General features: G+C 35.0%; 3 long non-coding RNA genes across 11 annotated transcripts; 1 reads left to right on the plus strand and 2 right to left on the minus strand.

Moving 5' to 3' along the window:
• Window positions 1–12,064: 12,064 nt before the first annotated feature.
• On the minus strand, window positions 12,065–13,911 carry LOC138126200 (uncharacterized). Its single transcript, XR_011157684.1, has 3 exons — window positions 12,910–13,911; window positions 12,717–12,856; window positions 12,065–12,639 (listed from the first exon to the last, which is right to left on the minus strand). It is a non-coding gene; the product is annotated as an uncharacterized lncRNA (long non-coding RNA).
• Window positions 13,912–13,994: 83 nt separating this feature from the next.
• On the minus strand, window positions 13,995–16,584 carry LOC138126198 (uncharacterized). 9 transcript variants are annotated; one of them, XR_011157679.1, is made up of 6 exons: window positions 16,319–16,581; window positions 16,053–16,227; window positions 15,910–15,999; window positions 14,946–15,859; window positions 14,327–14,894; window positions 13,995–14,269 (listed from the first exon to the last, which is right to left on the minus strand). It is a non-coding gene; the product is annotated as an uncharacterized lncRNA (long non-coding RNA). The 9 variants fall into 9 exon arrangements; XR_011157683.1 differs by having other exon boundaries at window positions 14,946–15,252; window positions 16,319–16,570; XR_011157681.1 differs by having other exon boundaries at window positions 14,946–15,252; window positions 15,886–15,999; window positions 16,319–16,570.
• Window positions 16,585–22,220: 5,636 nt separating this feature from the next.
• On the plus strand, window positions 22,221–22,951 carry LOC138127095 (uncharacterized). The gene is made up of 2 exons (XR_011158096.1): window positions 22,221–22,657; window positions 22,721–22,951. It is a non-coding gene; the product is annotated as an uncharacterized lncRNA (long non-coding RNA).
• Window positions 22,952–23,186: the final 235 nt, after the last annotated feature.

The following is a 23,186-nucleotide window of genomic DNA, read 5'->3' on the forward strand; positions in this document are numbered from 1 at the left end:
CACTATTTGTTTTTGAAATTCAAGGTCACAAATTGCATTTGATTTTTTTTATAACATTGCACATTGATTTGACAATTTTCAAAGTTGCGCAACTATGAACTGTCAAAGAAATGTCACGAAATGTCAAGAAATGTACCCGCACAGTTGCCACATAAATTTTCGTACATAGTTGCCTTATTTATCTATAATCATTTTGATTACCCAATATTTGAATTTTAAGGTATTGTAATCGACGTTTTCAATTTTCATTTACATATTGTTCACTGGTTTATCGCTCCACCTTCGCGCTTCTATTTCCAAGGTCACAGCCCATGAGAGAATTCAACACCTCTAACTGTGTAACTGCTTTAACTCAAAAAGTACACCATATGCACAAAGTAGACACAATTCGACTCTTTATAGAAATGGCCGAATCACGTGCGTCGTTACCCATAATGGTAGGCCTAAACTCGAAATAACAATTTTGTCGGATTTAGGGAACCTGACTTGGCTGATTCGGAAAATGGCCGACCAATACTGATAATGACCAATTTCGAGTTTAGGCCGTAACATATACAAAACCAGCTCATTTTTGACAGCAAATGGAGGGATAATCACGTGACGTTAAATCTCAATAGGGGACAGCCACGGAAGTTAAAATGAGAGGAAGGAAGGCGCCCTATGCTGGTAGGGCATTGAAAGTGATGCCAATCGCTCCTTCTTCAGCAACCTTTTATGACCGTAAACGTCCTTGAACGACCCATCGGGTATTGCATCGCATTGGCACCAGTGGCGTTCCTTTAACCCCGGCAACAAAGTGTTTATGTACTTTATGTTTACAATATTGTTCTGTAGATCGACCATAAAGTTCGGTTGTTGAGCAAAAGAAGTTTCATCTTTTGTATTATGGATTTGATGCCACGTTGCAAAAGAATAAACTCCTTTATTTCGTTTTCCATTAATTCTAGAACTTCCTTTTCGTAATTTTCTTTAATTTCACATACCTTCTTTTCTACTTCCTCAGCTTTCTTTATTACTGCTTCACGTATTTTCTTGTCTACAATTCATTCGTTTCATTTTTAAGGTTTACCTGGCCATCTTGTAACATCTGGGTATGTTCCAGAATTCTTCTTTGTTCTTCTTTTTCTTCTTGCCGACATTCTTCCTGTTTCTTTTTTTTCTTCGTATCCGTTACCTTTCCCAATTTTCCTTGTCTTCTTTACGAGAACGCAAATTCCATGTAATGTTCAATTTTAATGTTATACGTCTTACTAATATTATTGGTAACAAGGTAATATCAATAAAGAATGCACCATTAATTGTTTTATTCATAACTATAATATCAGGTCCATTTGCAACGATTCGTTAACAAGAGAGTAAGTTATTTGCAGTAAAATCCAACTTGGTAAAAGCGTCAATTTTGTTCCGTTAATCATAAACACCTAGATAATGAAAATTTGTATGGAATTTCTCAACATAATAATGAACCCGGTGGGATAAATGATACTTATCCCACTAATTTTGAGTGGGATAAGAACTTCATTACCTCACTCAGTGGAATAAGTAAATTCTTATCCATTGATTGGGGAAAACTTCGTCTAAATATCTAAGAATGATCACAGCATAATGGGATAGAACTCCGTCCTCTGATACCATATTCTTTCGTCGAGTAAATGTGGATCTAAGGGATTTGGAAATAAGACCGCTAACGCTGGCATGAGATCTTCTTCAAGCAACGTAGGATATGTTGCTCCATCAAGATTTCCATCCAAGAATACTGGCTCCATTTAAAACCTAATCCACGTGCAACATTCAAACACCGCGCGCATGGTCCGGAAAGGAAGTTTTTTTCAAAAACCCCACCTGAGAGGCGAAGCCTAAAATGAGGCAGTCAATGTTTGAGGCTCGGAGAGAGTGGAAGACGTGGTGAGAAAGGGGGTTTGGTCAACAAGATTGAGGCCAGGAGGAAGACTGTCCTCCAGCGCCGTGGTGCGGATCGAAGACCCTTCACACGAAAGGTTTCAAGAAAGCCAGCCGAATATTGGAAAATTGGTGATTTTTAGGTCTTTTTAGGTTTTCTGATCGCACTTTTGAACTGTTAATTCAGATTTCGTTTTTTTATGCACGGTATCGTTATCCTGTTAGTCCGGTGGCCTTGCCAGCAAGCGGTCAATAAATCGGTACTCGTTTTTGTCCCTTTTCTTGTGTGTTTATCGCTGTGTCTTTTTATTTCTTCTTCGAAGACAAGGTGAAGATCAGGAAAACTCCCGCGGATGGCTGCCGCCGTAATCTTATCGCGGGCGGAGTTGAAATCGGTCTTCGTCCTCCAAGAATAGGGGTAGCTTTAGAATTAAGGGGGTTGATGGTTAGTTTAAGGTAGGTTAGTTTTGTTAGGTGTCAGGGAACGGGCAATGAAAAGTAGTCACATTAAATTGTTTATTCGAAGGACCGTGTGTTATTTCTCCTGGAGCTCCCGGGTAAGACAGCGCTACTCCCCATCCTCGAGTCTTACTCTCTGGTAAGTGGTTGTTGGTTCTCGACAAGAGAATTAAATCTATATATATATAAAACTGAATCTCTGTTTGCATATTTTGTATGCAAATCTACAGTTTTACTCCGATCTTGATGAAATTTTGTACACTTGATCTTCGAAACAAGAAGAAAATTACTGTCTACTTTAATTTTACAAAAACCAACCCCTACTACCATTTTCAACCCTGTTAAGAAAAAAAGACAGTTTTTTTGAGTTGGAAATACCCTCACCTTCGCCGCTTCACCCCTATTTCATCCTCTGAGTATATCGTCACCTTCGCCGCTTGACACCCACAAAAAGCAACCCCTATTATCATTTTTAAGCCTGTTAAGCACAAAAAAAGTTTTTTCGAGTTGGAAATCGCGTTTGCATGATATGTTCAGATGTCATGGTTACATTTGGTTGTGTTTTACCGGAAGATGTCTTAAATGAAGCAGAACAAGCTTCAAATAGCTTAAAAACGGAAAAATCAAAAGGCAGGTATCTGAAATCAAACGAGACAATCAAACAATAGGAGGATCTAAATAAGGTTACAACTGAAAATAAAAGTGTTATGTTGGCGTATTTTCATGAATTGGTAAGTGATCATAGTGTTAGTTTCTTATCGTATTGATCTTTTTGTTTATTTAGTGGAAGAAAAAAGTAGTCTACAGTAAAGTTTTAATTATTCTTCGTAAAAAGACAAACTTCATATTGAAATTACTGCGTTTATCACAATACATGAAAGTAGAAACATAATTTTTAAACATTCTGAAATTTGCGGGCGAAGCCGCGGGTAAAAGCTAGTAGTTAATAAAAATTGAATGAATTAAAGAAAACATTTTTTTTTGTTCAACACTGTCAGAATTTGAGAATTTTTTCCTAAGTGAACGGATTTTGATAAATGTCACAACTTGTCAAAACCAAACGTCAAGCTAATTTTAAAGGTTTTATGCGATTTGGAGCCTTTAAGGGGCTCGTCGAAGAAAAAAACGTTGTATTCAACTCGTTCTTGTGTAAATTGGGCCTTTTTTGGCACTCGTTAAATAAACTACTATTATTAACGTAACAATACTTACTGCCCATAAGCCGTTAATAAAGCATTTAATGTGCATTTCAGATAAGAGTAATATTTTTATCACTAGATAATTTTTCGCACTCATCTTCACTTGTCATGATAAATAACTAAACGAATAAATGACTTGACACTAAAAAAATGCAATAGTCCTGTAGGGTTCCTTTATTATATCTTCTTCTAAATTATAATTTTTATAATCATAATAATTGTATAATTGTTATTAAATAATAATGAAAAAGTGTACAGAAAATGTCTTCCATACTTTGTATCTCGCTGGTCATCATTCTAAAGGCGTGGTGTTGTCACTTCCTCACCTCTCAATAACCAATAAAGTTCTTCTTCTAAATCGGTAAAAGCCTCCGGTCGACTAGTTTGCTTTTATTTTCGCTTTCTAATTGCTCGTTGGCTGTCAGTACAGTCACCCCTTCTTTCAGGGATCTCGGGACGCGTTCGTGACTTTCGATTACCACTTTGCAAAAAGATGGTGAGATTCTTTCTGCTACGATTGGTATAAATCTATGATTTGCTCCACAAATTTCTGAGCATTGTCCATATAATAATCTTGATCGAGTAGGTGTGAATCTAACTTGATTTAAACGTCCAGGGGTTGCAATTGACTGTTTCACCATACATGATTGCTATAAGAATGATAAATGGCACGAACAAAATTATTGAAGAGAAAACTTTCATTTTGAAGACTTGACAAGTAGATTTTCAATTCTAAACTGGTTTCAGAATTTCTAGCTCGAGGTATTTAAAGTTATTTTTTACACTACCATTAAAAAAGAATTAATTTTTTCATATTATGCTACTAAAGTGGACATTGTTTTCATAGTGTGAAATAAAGTGCTTTATTTTATCATTTGGGGAACTTTATTTCACACTTTAGTACACTTATCCTTTTAATGTATATGTTACGGACAAAGACGATAATTCGGCCAATAACGTTATTGGCCGGTGAATGACGATAATGGCCAGTCAAGTTGGACATTAACCATAATGACCGGCTAATAACGTTAATGTCCATGCAATTTGGGCAATGTTGATAATTCATAACATAACATAATAGGTACAAGCGCGCTGCACAAAAAAATTTGCAATTCGAAGTACCATGGATCACTCTCATGCCACAACAAAAATGAATAATTAGTAGAAAAATTAGTATTTTTCACTTTGTTCTGGTGGTTTTTTTAGTTTTTTTTTTATTTACTTACGTTACCAAGTAAAATTTAATAAGTGTGAATAATATTTTTTCACATAGTCACAATATATTGTATACTATACATAGTTTCAATAATAATCATGTAACCTATATTAACATTCTCCAGCCGTTTTTGGCCATTATCATTAATGACCGGGCAATGATATTACCGTTGGAATAAAAATGGCATTTTTAATAACATTGCCCACCCGCCACGGGCCATAACGTCAATATCCGGTCATTATCGATAATCGCCAGGAAAAATGGACATTCACGTCATTGTCCGGCCGTTATCGTCAATGTCCATTTATCGTCTTTGTCCGTAACATACACTGCCCGCCAAAATTATCGCATAATTTCAAAACTCGTGTTTTTGAGCCAAAATTTATTTGCAGTTACAACATTTCGAACTGTAAAGTATTAAAGAAGTAGATTTATAAAAGTAAACACTACAATAATCAGAACACTACAAAGAAGTGAAGAAAACAAAAAAATTAAAAAAATCAAATTCTGAGAAAACAAAGAAATTTAACATTTAATAGTGGGTGTTGGCACCCCGTGCCTTTATTACAGCTGCACAACATTGTCTCATGCTTAAAATGAGGATTTGTATAACTCTTTGCTTAATTTCTTTTCAAACTTGAGTTAGACCCAAATACAGCTGATGAAGAGTTGTTGGTGGATTTGGTAACCTTCTAACTCTTTTATCTGTAGGATCCCACAATTACTTTATGAGTTTTAGGTCTGAACTCCTTGCTGGCCATTGCATTTGCCCAATTTCGACCTCACGGAAATAATGCTGCACTATTCCCGCAACGTGCGGTCGACCATTATCATGCATAAAAATAAAGTCATCCCAATAAATGGGCGGAATGGGACAATATGAGATTCCAGAATATTGGTAATGTACGTCGCCGCATTTCGGTTTCCTCTTTCTAGCACCACCAACTCTGTGCGAGCGTCGAAAGTGACACCTGCTCAAACCATAACGGAACCCCTTTCAAAATTGACTTTCGGGGTAATGTACATTGAGCATATCGCTCTCCTGAGCATCGGTTCACCCGGACACGTCTGTCACTGTGATTCAGGCAAAACCTGGACTCGTCAGAGAACATTACTAACCTTCATTGATCCAATTCAGCAATCGTACTCTTCGGTGAGCCGCTGTCAACTGTGAACCCCTTGCTGGTATCCTGGGCCTTAAATCGTATTCAGCAAGTCTTCTTCTAACAGTATTTGCAATAATTTGGAATTGATATCTTCCTAAAGTCATAACTTGCAAAGCTAGAGCAGTCAGAGTCCTGTGTCTCAACGACTGTAAAAGCAGAAAACGATCCCGTTGAGCTGTTGTTGTTCGTCTGCGTCCTTGTCCAGGTCTTCTAGAGTATTCTCCTGTCTCGTGGAAACGACGCAAAACTCTAGATACCGTTGACTGGTGCAGATCAAGACCAGTTGCAATATCTTGTTGATTAATACCGTCTTCGGCTAGTACAACAATTTGTGCACATTGTTCGGCTATTGTATATCAACTTAAACGTTCGTAGGAATTCATTTTCGAAATTTATGACTGAAGGAACCAAAACTTCTTACTAACCGTCTCTCAAATCCACAATCAAAATGCTTACCAAATTGACCAATAACACTAATACAGACTTTTCATAATAAACAACTTTAGAAGTTATCAGCATGACGATTTTTGATACTAAACAAAAGAAATACTTTGCTTAATTCGCTACAGATACAGGGTGTCCCAAAAATGGCGTACTAACGGTGCACTACGTTGTAGAAGAGATTACCGTAAACGCCAGAAAAATGTTTAAAAAATTCTATTGGACTTATTTGCTGATTTGGCGGTCTTTGAAAGTGGCACTTAACAGGTCAATTATTTTGAAATATATGTATGAAATTGTCATGACAGCTACGTCTAATCGTACATATTATCACAAAGTACAAGATCACTCACTATCAATATCTAATCCTGCATAATAGAGAATTTAGAAGCTTTGGAAATCGAAAAAATTATTTTAAATCCTCTACGGTGACATTGCAAGATAATGATGTATGAATATATCTTTGTTTACATTGTATTATGGCTAATAATAATAATGAAAATAATTAATTTTTTTGTCGGAAACATGTTTTCCATATTTTTTTCATGTACATTTAAACATCCTCGATAAGGTAGTAAGTAGTTTGTACGCCATTTTTGGGACACCTGTATAAAGAAAATACAAAATCAATTTCTGATAAAATACTTGCTAACGTTTCATTGTCACTGTTACCACCGTGCACCGTATTCACTCTTTCTATGAAAATACCTGTAAAAGGACTCTCAATGTGCACTCTTCAACATGGTAACACCTTTTGACTTTTAACTGGTTACCTAGTAAAGTAGAAAATTAACGATACTTCATTCATATTTTGAAGTTTTATTAATAATAATAATAATACCTTTTATTACGGGAACCCCCTTTACATCAAATAGTTATAATAATTAAAAAAAACAATCAATCAAAAGTAATTAATTATTATTAATTATTATCATGTTGAAATTCATTTTTTAGAGAGAATGTAATATTGTAAAAATGTATAAAAAGCAATACTTTTCTCCACACGTGGGACTAGACCTCTCGCTGCACTCTTGCGTGTAAACTTCCCACTTCTAACACAAAGTATTGCTACATGTATACATACACATATTGCATAAATACCTAAGCGTTACACATCTTTATGTAATATGTTCAGTTTCATTGTGCCACTAATTTTGATGTAATAATTTAACACCCATTTTTCAAAACTTTAATTTACAACTTTAGCTTTTTAAAAACTAATAAATGAATGTATGGTTGATGGTTTTTTCCATCTTGTTCAAAAATAGGAAAGCCTCATTATTGTTGTTTAAATGCGTCTTCTATATTCCTCTTCTAATCTTATTTAACTGAACATTCTCAATGTAGGTACAACACATTTTAATCTTACTTCAGCGGATTGACGATTCCAGTCAACAGTGAGACTTCTGGTGTGAATTATAATTACAATAAGGCATAGGTACTCGTGCCTCGGAGGGCTCGAGTGGACATTGCCATCTGGCAACAAGTTTGAGAAAGAGAAGTATTCGTAAGGTTATTTTTTCATGAGTACAAAATCAAAAATACAAAGAAAAATATATATTATCGCATTGAATCGTTTTTCGTTCATTTTCAACAATTGATGACATTTACTGTCAAATTGAAAAATACGTTGTCACTAAAGAAAAATTAAAACAAAATACGAACTATAATTATTCTCACTTGGATAATGTACAGTCGATGGACAAATAAAACTGGGACAAAAATGACAATCTTATAAGTCAAAATTTACAAATTTGCATCGTTTAATTACAGCTTTATCACAAATAGGTTAACTTTGGTATGACATATTATATAGACACTGACAAATATAGTGACAATTCAATGGTCTGATTTACCTAGATTAAATTTTAAGTGTCCCAGTTTTATTTGTCCACCGACCGTACTTAGATTATTCTCACTCTAATAATGGTACAATTGGACAGATTTGAACATGTGATCAAAAATGCTGATGAACTATTGGAAGTTAAAAACATGAAAAAATAACCATTAGTAATACAACGAGAGGGTACGAAATTGCCGGAAATTTTCGATCTCATACGAGTATTTCTTTCGACGACAATTTCTAAATTGTCTAAGAAACAAATACGAGTAAAATGAGGAGAAAAATTTTCCGCAATTTCGTACCATCGAGTTGTATTCGGCATGACAATTCCACGAAGGAAAATTTCATTTTCAAATTTTACACAATTTTTTTAATTTATACGTATTGTTATGACTCCCGAAGCGTTAGTTAACGTAGTTGAAAACAACAAAAATTTTACCGTGGATCAAAAATGAGTTTATCAAAATTCGAGGGAGGAGAAAATTACAGCGACAATTCCACTCAGAAAATTTCAACCAATCAGCTTGTAGTATTTTGAATCATTGGACCAATTAGGAACGAATTACACCGATAATTTAGCATGGTCCTAAAATTATCGAAAAATTATCGCTGTAATCATCATCACCTTCCAAAAATTATCGCTGTAATTTTCTCCTCCTTCCTCGAATTTTGATAAACTCATTTTTGGTCCACAGCAAAATTTTTGTTGTTTTCAACTACGTTAACTAACGCTTTGAGTCATAAGAATACGTATAAATTTAAAAAAATGTGTAAAATTTGAAAATGAAATTTTCCTTCGTGGAATTGTCATGCCGAATACAACTCGATGGTACGAAATTGCGGGAAATTTTTCTCCTCATTTTACTCGTATTTCTTTCTTAGACAATTTCCACTCTTCGCTACGCTCACTCATGGAAATTGTCGTCGAAACAAATACTCGTATGAGATCGAAAATTTCCGGCAATTTCGTACCCTCTCGTTGTATTACTAATGATAATTTTAGGAAGGTGGAGATGATTACAGCGATAAGTTTTCGATAATTTTAGGACCATGTTAAATGATCGGTGTAATTCGTTCCTAATTGGTCCAATGATTCAAAATACTACAAGCTGATTGGTTGAAATTTTCTGAGTGGAATTGTCAGTAGTAATATAACGAGTGACATGGACATTGCCGATTATATTTCGACTGAATTTTACGAGTTGCTATGATTTTGGAAATATAACGAGTGCGAAGCGAAGCGTAGCACGAGTTGTATTTCCAAATATCATAGCAACGAGTTAAAATTCAGGAGGAATATATTCGGCACATGTCCATGTCAAGAGTTGTATTTTACATGAGAATTTAACAAACCAGAACCACAGACATTTACGAAACGGTATTATATTAATTATTAATTATATCAACAATGGTAATTTCGGCCACTGAAGTAGACCCCCATCTATTTGCTTGCATAATGACAAATTTAAACCGTCAAAAGCGAATTTGTTGATTTGGTGACAATGGTGACAAGAGATGCGGAATAATCGCCAATTTATTTTGTACCTACAGAATAATCAAAAAAGCTCGCTCGTAATTGGCTGTTATTCGGTCCAATTCTTAACGTTCATTGGTTCTTTGACACGTGCCTTGAATTCTCAAATAAATATAAAAGAGAGGCTACAACGATGCACTGGAGTATCATATGTTGCCGACTTCATGGTGTGTATAGATTTTGAATTTCCACCACAATTACAATCTTGTATTTCCTACTCTCCTAATAATGCGTTGGTTAAATCCTTAGTTTAAACTCTGGTTAACGCGTTGTTAGACCCGGTATTTCAGTCGTGGATTAAGTTAACTTTTTGTCCGTTGACTGCTATTATGCGCAGTTTTCATTATGTGACTGATTTAGAAGCATTGTTTGTTGTTTGACGCTTCTGCTCCCCGTTTGGTTGGAACTGTTAAACTATTTGGCAACTTCTTCCCATGGCAAGTTTTTCTGGCCACTGTAACGCCGTCCGTCTCTTTATTTTCGATGATGCTGTGATATTTTCCCAATATAATAATATCAAATAGCAATTTTTTTCATATTCCGTGGAATTGTTGCCTCGAATTCGTTTTGCACTCATGATCACGGTTCACGTTCACGGATTAATTAAATGTACATAGAACCAATCTTTAATCTGTGTGCAGAACAACCAACGGTCAAAAGTTACCGACAATTACCAACTTTTCAAAAAATTCTACTGGTTACCGTCAATTACCGACTTTCAAAAAATTCTGCTGGCTCCATTACTACAACTTTTCAAGCATTGTTAGTTCAGAATAAAATCACCAGTTCCAGATTGAACCAATAAAATAGTGGCAAGTGCTTTCAGAAACCCGATGTCGATTTAATGGTTCAATAAAGTTATCGATCAGTTAAGTTATTGGGCCCGTTAAATATTGTTTCAGAAACCAACATAATTAAATCAATACTTAGTTTCATTAAAATCTGGCACATTTTCCCCGTCTACATGCAGGGTGATTCATATAGTTTCATAAGTATTTTAACCAGTGGCAGATTCCGGTCTCAAAAGGCTCTGACAAGTGACAATAGAATTTTGAGTCATACATCAAAAATTGGCAAAAATTACCATATCGGTTTTTTCACTGTTAGTATGTAAATGCCATTCTTCACTAAATTATTCCACTTTACGTCTAATGTATAACAAATGTCATGACTCATGAATGTCATAATAGAAGCAAACAATTGTTGCTATAGAGAAAATATTGGTATTATAAAGTTCGCTTTAGTTTCATTTTGACAACAATGCCTGACAGTTTGTTTCAACGTAAAATATTTTTATGCAGGATTATATTATAATTTGATAATTATGCACAAATTTTCTTGACATAAACGTCTCTTTATGGCCCACGGATCACTTTATGCCCGTGGGCCATAAAGATATGTCAAATAAAAGTCAAAAACATTTTTGGTGAAATTAGGAAAAAAATTGCCACTTAACTTAAATTACCTAATCCCGAATGGGGATTACTCGATACTGGACACTCATTTCTGCCGTTTTCTCATCCTCGTTTATCATTTCGTTAATGAATAACCGAAAATTAATTGGCATAATGGCTACGGGTGTTTTCACTGTTTCCAAGGTTACGCGCAAAACTAAAAATTTGACGGGAGCACTACGCGATGCAAACATCCCGTGGTGTGGGGCAGACATTTATTTATTAATTTTTGTTAAATGTTAGGGTTTTAGGTCTTAATCGTGCATAAAATAGTGTATGTACTGCGGGCGTGAACTGGCTTTTATGGCCTTTAGCGTGTTTTTAGCCCTCGATATCACTCGGGCTCAAAATCACACCTCAGGCCATAAAAGCCCTCTTACGCCCTTAATACATAAATAACTATTTATCTGCAGTTCTTAAAAGGTGGTATAGTTTGTCCAGCGAGAGATTGGTTGACATAAAAATCACTAAATTCTACGCAGAGAAAGTAGTACCTAGCGCCCGTAAAATTTGAAATATATCCTTCAAGCAGTAACATTTTCTGCCCTGAAATTATCCTCTAATTAATGAAGTACCTTAACGAATAAGAGATAAAATGAATGAAAATATCACAGTTGCAGTATTTTACACGAAGACGTGTACTCTTGATAACTACTTGCCACAAGAATATTTAAAAGTAAAACAAGATCGTTTATATATCAACTTTATATCAATGCGAAATCAAACGACTTAATTTTGCTGGTTGTGAAATGTCTACGAAATTGTTGTGTTCAAAATAGCGGAAGATCAATTCGTGAAGCAAAATAATATGGGGAACTTCTCAGGGGGCTAGGAGTTAAAATAAAACAATTCCTTGGGTTGAAGGACGCCTGTATTTAATTTTTCAAATAAATAAAATCAAATACGTTCTTGTTTTCACCTGCAGTAACTGGTTAATTTCAAATTAAATTTCTGACTTACACAAAATTATGGACAGTGTTGCTCGAGTATGCTTAAGACATAATACGTAATATAAACATAAAACAAAAATGGTCAAGGTTAATTTAAATTAAATCCTGAGACTTCCTGCAGACATTTGTCTGAATGACCGACTATCGTGCGCCAGTCTGAATTCAATTTGACATATTAAAATATATTCTAGAATATTAACTTTACTTGTTGAATAAACATAAGAGCCTGTGGCAGTAGAAGACTGAAAATTTAAAAAAGAAATATTTCATTGAAAAAAAAACTAGCTTTACAGTACACAACCCTTGTCTTACTGCTCTGCATCATATCATTGAGTACAAGATGAACTTCTTGTTTAATATTGCAATGCAAGTCTGCTGTAACTCTTCTGGGTTGCTGCCTCGTCAACTTTCTTGATGATGTTTTAGTTGGACCATCTTTACACTTTGACACTGTGTTTCCTAAGCATCTCGCAGTGACCTTTAAGAAAAATACTTTTAACCCTTGACTAATCTGACCTAATCAATGATGATGTCAATAAAATTATGATATAATACCATTTTGTGTTATGAGGTATGAAAAGCAACCTCCAGTGGACTTTCAGTTGTAAGTTTTTCATTTATGAAAAATGAATAAGCACATGCATCATCCTCTGGGCTGCTGGGTTGCCAGCTACAGTCAAATAGCTTCGGGTTGCCTACAAAACAGTTTTAAAGCAATATAATTAAATTAAAAATATTATCTTCATACCTTTGCATCAGTCTAGATATTGTTCGTGATATCACTAATGGGATTCATGTTTATAAATAGAAATGTCACTTAAAATCGGCACTCGAAGGTAAACACTAGGGAACTTATAGAACAGAAACAAACTAAAACAACAAACTAACTAATCTTAAAAATTTGGAAAGTTTAAACACCACAAAAAAATAGTTAAGCAAGAAATAACGAGCAAAACACACATTACTCGGAGGTTAACATTAACAATATAGAACTTAGTCAATACAAACGAACAAACTAACTTATCCCAGATAATTAAGAAGTTTTAAACACAACAAAATACCTCACTTGAAGACGAAAGAGCAAATAAACCACACACGGTGACAAAAATTGGTTTCCTTAGAATTTATTTTTTCAATCAATTTAGCGAAAGTTTAAATTTACCTAGACATTCCTTTTTACGGCGTTTATGACAAATTTGACACTGACAATACATTTTTGTGACATTTCTCAGTCTTTTGTTTCCGCCACCAAATATGAAAATACCTCTAGTACCTACATTCTTCAACATGCATATCTTCAACAATTTTAACCTTAAAACCTAGACATTTTTGTAAGAGTGTCTAGGGGTGGTTTGTATGATACTATATGAATCACCCTGTATGTATATTCCTGTTTCCTGTACTGCCATTCAGCGCACCCCATCCCTTCACGCCATCAATCTCAAAAGTGTACAAACCTCTCAATCACTGTGCTTCAATAGAAATGGGGAGAATGCACCACATTTGCCAACATCGTCTTCGTATATTGCTTTCCTCCTGGAATTTTCCCAGTAAGTTTGTTAAGTACACCTACATCGTTATCGCTCGATACGCAAATTGTATATGGAAGTAACACTGAATAACTAACACAAAAATATACATTTGTAATCATGAAATTTCAATATTTTGCAGAGCACACGGCATCAAACCAACAGTTCAATTGTCAGGGTAAACTGCCACCTCACAGCTTCCGCTCACCCCTTCGCTGCTTTTTTTTACGTCAAATATGCTTGGCATCAAAAAGAAGTTCACTTTAGGAATTGAAACCTTAACTTTGCAGTTAAAAAACACATGTAAAAAAATATATCATTTATTTTAAAAAATTTAAAAATAAAAAGCGAAAAAAAAAAAACTACAGGTAAACATTTTAGTATGCAATGTCGATATCACATTTCAAAAGATAAAATGATAATTTCGTTACTGGCGAATTCGTTCGGGCTATAAATCTAACGACACTCCACCATTAGTAGGGTGCCTCAATTAGCATTCGAGTTTGCATATGTTGTCGACGCAACTGGCCCTCTTACTAGTTATAATAATACATATACGTCCAAATTCATATTCTAATTCTGTAAAACAAAAGAAAATGAAGTCACGTTTTGTTACAAAAATTATTTTATCTTTACCTTTTTCAGCAATAGAAAAGGTACTGACAGTCAAAATGGATTGGGATAGTATGGGTTTCTTGGTGGGAAACCTCTCAGGTAATCAAAAGATCTGATGGATAATTCTTCTCTCGCTGACACACAGAGACTTGGTTGAGGCGGGCGAGATATAAGATGGTGTAGATGGGGGCTCGGTATTCAATGATGGGACGAATGAGCGACATGTAGGTGTGGTTTTCGGCTCGCACCCCCGGATGCGTCCTCAAATCCTGTACAGGAGGTTGGCACGGTTACGGGTTTTTTTCAGGGTTTCTTTGGTTGAGGGTGCAATTTTTGAGGTGATGCCGAGGCAGCGGACATTTTAGACCTTCAAGAAGATCAGATTGTTCAGTTGGAGGTGGGGGACCTGGAATTGACTATTCCAGAGTAGGTCACCTTGATGGAATGGGGCTTGAGAGGGTTCAGTTTGACTCTCCAGGCATTTGTCCTGATGATGATGACTACTATTTAAACCTGTTTAGGAAAAAAATATCTAGATTACAGACCACTATCATTATTTTGATCTGATGCAGGTGATGGGGGTGGAGAGCTGCAAACATAAAATCTTTACAAAAATAGATTATGCAGTGGTTTTTCTTACGCTTCAAAAAGATCACCCAAAGCAATTAAAAACTTGATTTTCTCTTGTCTATTTGGAAAAATTATCTCTATCTTATCGAAGATATGGTCACTGTTGCTTTCAATGAGAACTGATTTTAAGTTTTTTTCGTCATTTTTAAGGCACTTGACTCTATTCCTTAACGGAATTAGGGCCCCAAAAATGGTTATGGACCCATTTTCTGCATGCACGTCTGTTTTCACTTGTTTTTTTCCATTACAGGAAACTAAACACATTTTTGAAAAGTAAATTCCAGCAAATTTTGATACATTTTTTTCTCCATTTTGATCTGTAAATGAAAAAGTTGGGTAATTTTTTAGTTACCTATGTCAGAGGATATGCTCCAGTATTAGTAAGTACAGTTGCGGAATTAAAATTTCGGGCACTATTGTCAATGTCATGATATAAACTCTAAAATAACCTTTACGTTAATAACCTTATTTTTTACTCTTGTCATGTTTTCGTCTTTTTGGCATTCAAAAATTGTCATTTGTGGCATAATAACGGGTAGGCAACATATCAAAGCGATGATTTAATTACACTCAGTGCGACTAACTGAAGTCTCAAAATTCAAAATTGATTGGGTGACTGACACAGAAAAGTTTAATTTTTTAATGTCAGTCATGATGACAGTAGAAGGTGCTTTACAGAGATTTTGTTAAAGTGACAGAAAAATAGTGCCCGAAATTTTAATTCCGCAACTGTACATTACTCAATTCCAAAAATTATATTAAATTAAATCAAAGTTAATGTAAGTAGCATAGAACTATGCAGAAGTATTACGACTTCAATACATTTCTGGTAGGCATTACTTCCCGATTAAATTAAATACCCCAAAATAGCTAATAGCGTAACTTGTCAACAACAAAACTAGAGAAAAGCAGTAAAGCCACAGACTAAAAATATATATGATAGATTCTACCAATCCAATTTTCTAATGTTATACATAGGGTTATTGTTTTCCGGGTTGTGCCGCGGTCGTCTGGATTGCTGGGTAGCTGGCGTTTCAATAGCCATGCTGCTATCTTCTTCGGAGCTTGTAAATAAACTCGGCCGTGAAAACCTGCATTCAATTAATGTTGTACATACCTGGTAAATGGAGGCAAGGAATGCTACCAACTTTCAAATTCGTGCGATTACGATTAAATGGGAATTTGGATTGCTCATCAAAGTGTACATCGCAAACCCGATAATGTTTTTGCACTGTGGGAATTTTACTCATCAGCTCTTCTCTACCGATGGCAACGCACCACTTTTTACACATCTATAACAAAGAAAATTTGCAGCTCTTATTACACATTATTATGAAGTTGTTTTATATCACAACAATGATTTTAACCTCACAATTTACTCACCTCCAGATCTTTAGGAAACACGTGCAACATCAAATCTTTAGTACAACAATTTACTACACAACATTTGTACGGCATCCTGCTTGTAATATAACTGTAAAATTGTGGGTGGTAAACAATAACACGTTTTCTTCGCCAGAAAATTGTAAAATATCAATTTTAAACTCTAACGTCAGCGTGTTCAACACAGAACACAAGTAACGGTAATTGAAAATTGAACCAAATTGAAGTGAACGTGAACGCGGGCAACGGCAACTGTCATTTTTTCCGATACAAGCGCCATATGCCGCTGGGACAGAAGGCAAAACTAATTTGAAATTTATTTGAAATTTACGTAAAAAAAATTCTCGTGTCAAAAATAAATTACTCCCTAGAATTCGAACTTTTAGGGAAATAACGTTTTTCATGTTGTGTGTAGACTGTAGAGTAATGCCGGCCTGAGATATGACATTTGGTGGGGGTATGTGTAGACGGAAAACAGTCGGACGAGTCCATCTTTCGTAAAATAGAGGTGCTCAACAGATTAAAAATCAGCTGATTGTTACTGTGACCGCTATTCTCTGCTGTGACCGGTTTTGATGGTTTTGCCACGCGCCAGTGGAATATTTTGTCCGCGTAGATTTCCCCCACCAAATGTCATATCTTAGGCCGGCCTTACTCTAACTAGAATTTTCAAAAGTTATTTTGAATGCCTAAGGATGGTTTACTTTGACATGAGAGATTAAATCCAAATAAATATGCCGCCAGTAACCAAAATTGATTGTGAAACGAAAAATCATCTATCATCCATCACTTAGAGAGAAATTAGCATTTGCAACTGTTACAATTAACTTGCTTCCTTACATTTTTGGGATATCTGTTGTTTGTCACCAGAAACCACATAGCCTCCAACCTGACCAAATTTATGGCAACCTAGTAACGAATATCTCTAAATCCTAGGGTGTAATTTATTTTTGACACGAGAGTACTTACTTTAAAAAAAATCTCTGGGAAAACAGTTAAAATTACTAAACGATGTTCAAAAATCAAAAAACCATTGTGGTGCAAATAACACACATTTTTCATGACATTTCCTATTAGTTATCACAGTGATAGATAAGTCACCACAATGGTTTTTTGATTTTTGAACAGCGTTTATATGTATAATAAATTCTTCTCGTAAATTTATCTCTTTTTCATCTAATTTATCACCCTTGTATAAATGCAATAACTGTGTACAAAATTTATAAGTCAACCTATAATCTTCAATTCCTTCTGATGTTTTTAATCTCCTATCAGAGATAACGTAACGTAAAATTTCACGCGTGAGCACTTTACAGCACAACCGAACAAGAGGGAGCAGAGAGCAGACAAGACAAGACAAGGGCAAACTATAAAACTTTGACAGTCTAAATGTTAAATTCCTTCGAACTTCTAATAAATAATACAAACTCTTATGCTAAGACAAATATTTTCAAATTAAAGAGCGATCAAATTAATTTGTTATCGAGATATGACACTGCAATATCTCTCTATTAACACAATCCAAGTGTTGCTGAATTCTTATTATGTATTACCTAAATTTAGTAAACTTTTAATACATAGTTTACATAGTATATTAAAAGACAAGTTTCATAAGACCAGTCTTGAAGCACGAATTCAAGATTAAAAAACGAGTGGCCTAGCCACGAGTTATTTTAAAGAATGAGTGCTTCAAGGTCTTATGAAACGAGTTTTTTGTACTATTTTTTGTAATTTGCCCTTTTTAAGCCGTTTATAAGCAAAAATGTTTACTTTCCTCAATTTAGGGATTTTCGTGGCGGTTGGTAATGTCTTAATTGGATCAAGTCTTCAATTTTATCCAAATTCTGTTACAAAACACGAATATGAAAGATAATCTTTCATATACGCCCGCTGAAATACGTGAAATTCCCAATAATACGGTCGCGAATTTGTTGCTGATAAATAGAATAATTCTTTGCACATTTTGTAATTTAAACGCATGACGAATCAAGCTTTGCCAACCTAAAAATGTTCGTAAAATGTTCCGTGAAATAATGGCTATAAGGACATCCCAGATGATGACGTCGCGTTCGTTAATATGTCTATTAGAGAATCAAAATGGAGGCAAATTACAAAAAATACTTATTGTGTGAAAACTACTTTGTATTAAATTATGTTGCAATACATAATGAAATGAAAGAGAGGGTACAACGTACAACGATGCACGTGAGTATCGTATGTTGCCGACATCATGTTTTGAATTTATACTAACTACAATTACAATCTTGTATTTCCTACTCTCCTAATAATGCACTGGTTTAAACTCTGGTTAGCGCGTTGTTAGACCCGGTTTTTCAGTCGTGCGTTTTTAAGTTCTAGTTAACTGCTTGCTATTTGGCGCATGCGCAGTTTTCATTATGCTGGAACAGGAATGCAGTTGTTTGACGCTTCTGCTCCTTGTTTGATTGCAACTTGCAACCTCTTCCCATGCCAAGTTTTTTCTGGCCACTGTAACGCCGTCCGTCTCTTTTTATTTTCGATGATGCTGCGATATTTATATTTTTACGATATACTCGTATGTATGTAATATCAAATGGCTGATTTTTTTCATATTCCTTGAAATTCTTGCCACGAATTCGTTTTACACTCATGATCGCGGATTAATTAAATGTAAAAGAGTGTAAAACCTTAATCTCTGTGTATATATAACAAGATCATCGAATTTTTCTTGTTCAAATGACATTTTGAATTTCAAGTCAAAAAATTCCTTGTTTTTTGCTGTTTTGAAATTAAATTAGTGAATGTTTGTGTTGTTATTGTTGTTTGTTATATTGTGTACTGATTATTATTTTTAGTGAAGCGCCCGTTGTGTGGCGCCCTCATTGTGTTGCTTTTGTGTTTGGTGTTGTTATTGTTTGTTATATTGTGTATTGATTATTATTTTTAGTAAAGCGTCCGTTGTGTGGCGCCCTCATTGGCGGAAATTGGCTCTTTCTCGGAAACCTTTTCATAATGCACTTTTTATTATACCTGAATCATAATTCATAATCCCTGTTTTTGACACTAAAATCAGTACGAAAAAGGGCCTTTAAAACACTAAAGCTTTAAGGGTTTTTGTATCCTGGTTCCATTTAGAAGCCATTTTCAGTCACAAAACTTCCTCAAAACAATGAAAAGAAGTTTCATTAAAACGGACAGATACGGTCTAGCTGTCTACACTTGTTTAGAGACCATTTCATCTAAGAAGTACATGATGACTCATCGAAATCTGACCGTACGACGCTAGTCAGCTGATGATCAGTGCCGTAGAAACATTCGATTAGCTGAGGAGTCACTATAGTTCAATTAATTTATATGATTGAAATTCTAACAAATCAGTAATTGAACAATGAATACCATAGAACGGTACACAGCGAAAGGAATAACAAAAACAAAACACTTCTGAACGCTAACGGGGTTAAATTAGAAATAACAACGAGCGCATGGATTCCACGTGGTTGATAGGTCTGCACGCCGCTGGACTCAAACCTCCCCTAAAAATGTGAACATGGACTCGTCCGATGAAAACGCGTTCGTGCGCATTATGTACTTCTTAGATGAAATGATCTCTAGTATTGAAGACAGTCGAGCAAGGTCAGGGATCAGGGTGGGGGTAATCACTCGCTCCAGTAAACTGTAAAAAATAGAACTGCCTTTTCTATTTGCTCGACTGGAATGGCTACTGGAGCGAGTACTGTACTGTACTGGAACACTAAAACACCTATTTACAGGAGGTGAGTACTAAAATCCAGTACTCGGTTTTAGTAACTCGTACGAGTTACTTGCATCGTGTAAAGCCGCTTTTAATGAAATGAAAGTGCCGGTTATAATACAGCAGGTCGTGGCAGAAAGTGCTTCAAGAAACCCAAAGTCGATTTAATGGTTCAATAAAGTTATTAATCAGTTAGGTAGTTATTGAGTTCGTTAAGTATTGTTTCAGAAAGATAACTAAGTCAATACTTTTAAAATTTGGCACATTTCCCCCGTCTATATTCCTGTCCTGCCATTCAGCCGCACTTCATCCCTTCACACCATTAATCTCAAAAGTGCACAACCTCTCCATCACTGTGCTTTCCTAACCTCTACTCAAATAAAAATGGGGAGAATGTACCACATTTGCTTACATCGTCATCGTATTCGTATATCGCCTCCCTCCTGGAAGCATACATTTTCCCATTTAGTTAGTTACCTACCTTTGTCCTCGCTATTTATAGGAAACAGCATTCAATACTTTTAATTAAAATGGAACAATAGTTACTGAATCAGAGTTTTTAAGTGCTAGGGGACCTCTATAGTATGCGGGAAGAAATATTGCCCGCCTGGCAACTTTGTTTGCAGCACGACCGAAACAAGCAAGACAAGACAAAGGCAAACTATAAAACTTTGACAGTCTAAATATTAAATTCCTTCGAACTTCTAAATCCAAACCCTTATTCTAACACTTGAATATTTTTAAATTATGTACTTTGTAATATCTAGAATGAACGTGTTAATATGAGAATAATCCAAGTTTTGTTGAATTCTTATTATATCATTTAAATTAGTAAACTTTCAAAATATTTTGTGAAAATTATTTTGTATTATATTATGTTGCAATACATAATGAATATTTATTTCAAGTAAAAATTACGAACAAATCATTTTCAAATAAATATAAAAGAGAGGCTACAAGTATGCACTGGAGTATCGTATGTTGCCGACATCATGTTGTGTATAGATTTTGCACTACAATTACAATCTTGTATTTCCTAATCTCCTAACAATGCACTGCTTAAAACCCTAGTTTAAACTCTGGTTAAGCGCGTTGCATAATAAATAAATGCAACATTGCAAACAAACCGTTCAAGCAAAACTCATCATAATGTTCTTTTAGTTCTTTTCTTTTATATCTAGGTATATAATAATCATAAGCCAAAAACACAGTTAATAAATGATTAATAAATTATTTTATAAGGACCAGTTTATAAAAAGAAAGAGAATTTTATTTCATTCAAATTAAATTTTAATGCGTGATTAACAAAACCCATGAATCTGAAAACTTCGATTGGTTCAATCTGATCACAATGATCACATGTTCATCAGTTAATTTCGCTTTTACGATTAACTTAATTTCGCTTCTGCAAACTGGCTGCTAAGGCAACTAAATCAATACTAAGTGCTTATTCACAATGGGCATAAGACATAAGAAATACATAAGAGATATCTAAAAATAATTTGTAAATTTGGGCAATTGGAAAATAATTTATGTGTCCAAATAACTCGAATATGATTTTTAATGCCTTTTTGTACACAACAATAATGTTCACTGAGGTCACTTCTCATAAGTTACGTAAAAATTAATAGTACAGCGTGATCAACAAGGACTGAAGCTGTTGGCAGCAAATAACAACAGCAAAATATTCCCAAAGTATGAAAATTTTTTGTGCGTCAGTGTTGGCACCCGCTGCAAGTTGTGAATGTCAAAAAATTTAGGTTATGTTAGGGGTTGGTAGTTTTAAAACACGATACGTACTATGGCGGCCAAAAAATTTTGGCCGTCACTTTCTTGACATTCAAGTAAAGTGTAAATAAACCTTTAGGAATCGTAACCCTACTTTCGATTCTTGTTATTTTGACAATCAATTTAAACTGTTTGAAGCTCAGATATTCGAAAAATCCGACATGAATAAACAAAATTAGAGCAATCGTACATAGATAACCTGAGGTAAACGTTCTGTGTAGTAGAAATGACAAAATAATTTTGAGTTTTGAAATTTACCACCCAAAAAATAACGTTCATAATCAAGACGGTAATCATGATGACAATGAAGTACGGATTACAATTTTCTTTTTTTTTGAATTGACAGACAATGACGGCCAAAATTTTTTGGCCGGCTTAGTACAAAACGACCAAAAACAGTATAAAAAGTAATTAGCCATACTTAATTAAATGGCCCACTGTTTCGATATTCATAAAAGCGACAGGCCGTGCCCGCATGCCCCTTCTGGGAAACAGAAACATGTTTTATGCGTTATTATTTTCGAGCTGAAAGTCTGCAGGATGCAGGGATTGGATCCGGGAAAATTTGTAAGGGTGGAACTTTAATTTCTTCTTTAAAATGGTTAGGCAACTTCCATATGATAAGCCTGTAAAGTAAGGAAAAGGAATGACGGGATTTTTAATGGTAAGAATTATTAGGCCCTGCATTAAACGTGCCCAACAAAGAACTTTGGATGCGTGTGTTTTAAATAAGAATCACACCCTTTTGGAGTGAAAGTTTTCGCATTGAGTTTAGAAGGCTTTGTTCCATTCTACCTCGAACGTTCTCGACTACATCTTCTGTGAGTGTAGATGTTCTACCTGTAGGTTTTGCCTTTTTCACATCACCTGTTTGAAGTTTGAAGGTAACGTTGCACCAATCTCGTGCAATGCTGCCTAAACGCAACTAAAGTAACAACTGGCTCGGGGAACATTTGTTGAAGTTGGTGAAATGCATCGTCCGTGCTCCGTGGAATACTGCCAACCGTTAGCAGCATCAAAATTTCCAGTCCGAAAGTACGCCATACCAATAAAAATGTCTTGCTCTAGTGTAAAAACCATTTTAATTAATAAATTGATACAAAAATGACACTTGATTTTGAAGTTTGAATTTTCCCGTCAAAATTGACAACTGAAAATGTAATGCTACCAAATTCAGTGAAATTTTTATCATGTTGTCATTGTTGCCAACAGCTTCAGTCCTTGTTGATCACTCTGTATATGCACTGCATGTATCAGAAATTTCTTATGCCTTATATCAAGCTGATGTCCATTGTGAATAAGCACTTAGTTTTCATTAAAATCCGACACAATTCCCCTGTCTATATTCCT

The sequence above is a fragment of the Tenebrio molitor genome, chromosome 3 (genome assembly GCF_963966145.1).
Source record: "Tenebrio molitor chromosome 3, icTenMoli1.1, whole genome shotgun sequence".
NCBI classification, from domain to species: domain Eukaryota; kingdom Metazoa; phylum Arthropoda; class Insecta; order Coleoptera; family Tenebrionidae; genus Tenebrio; species Tenebrio molitor.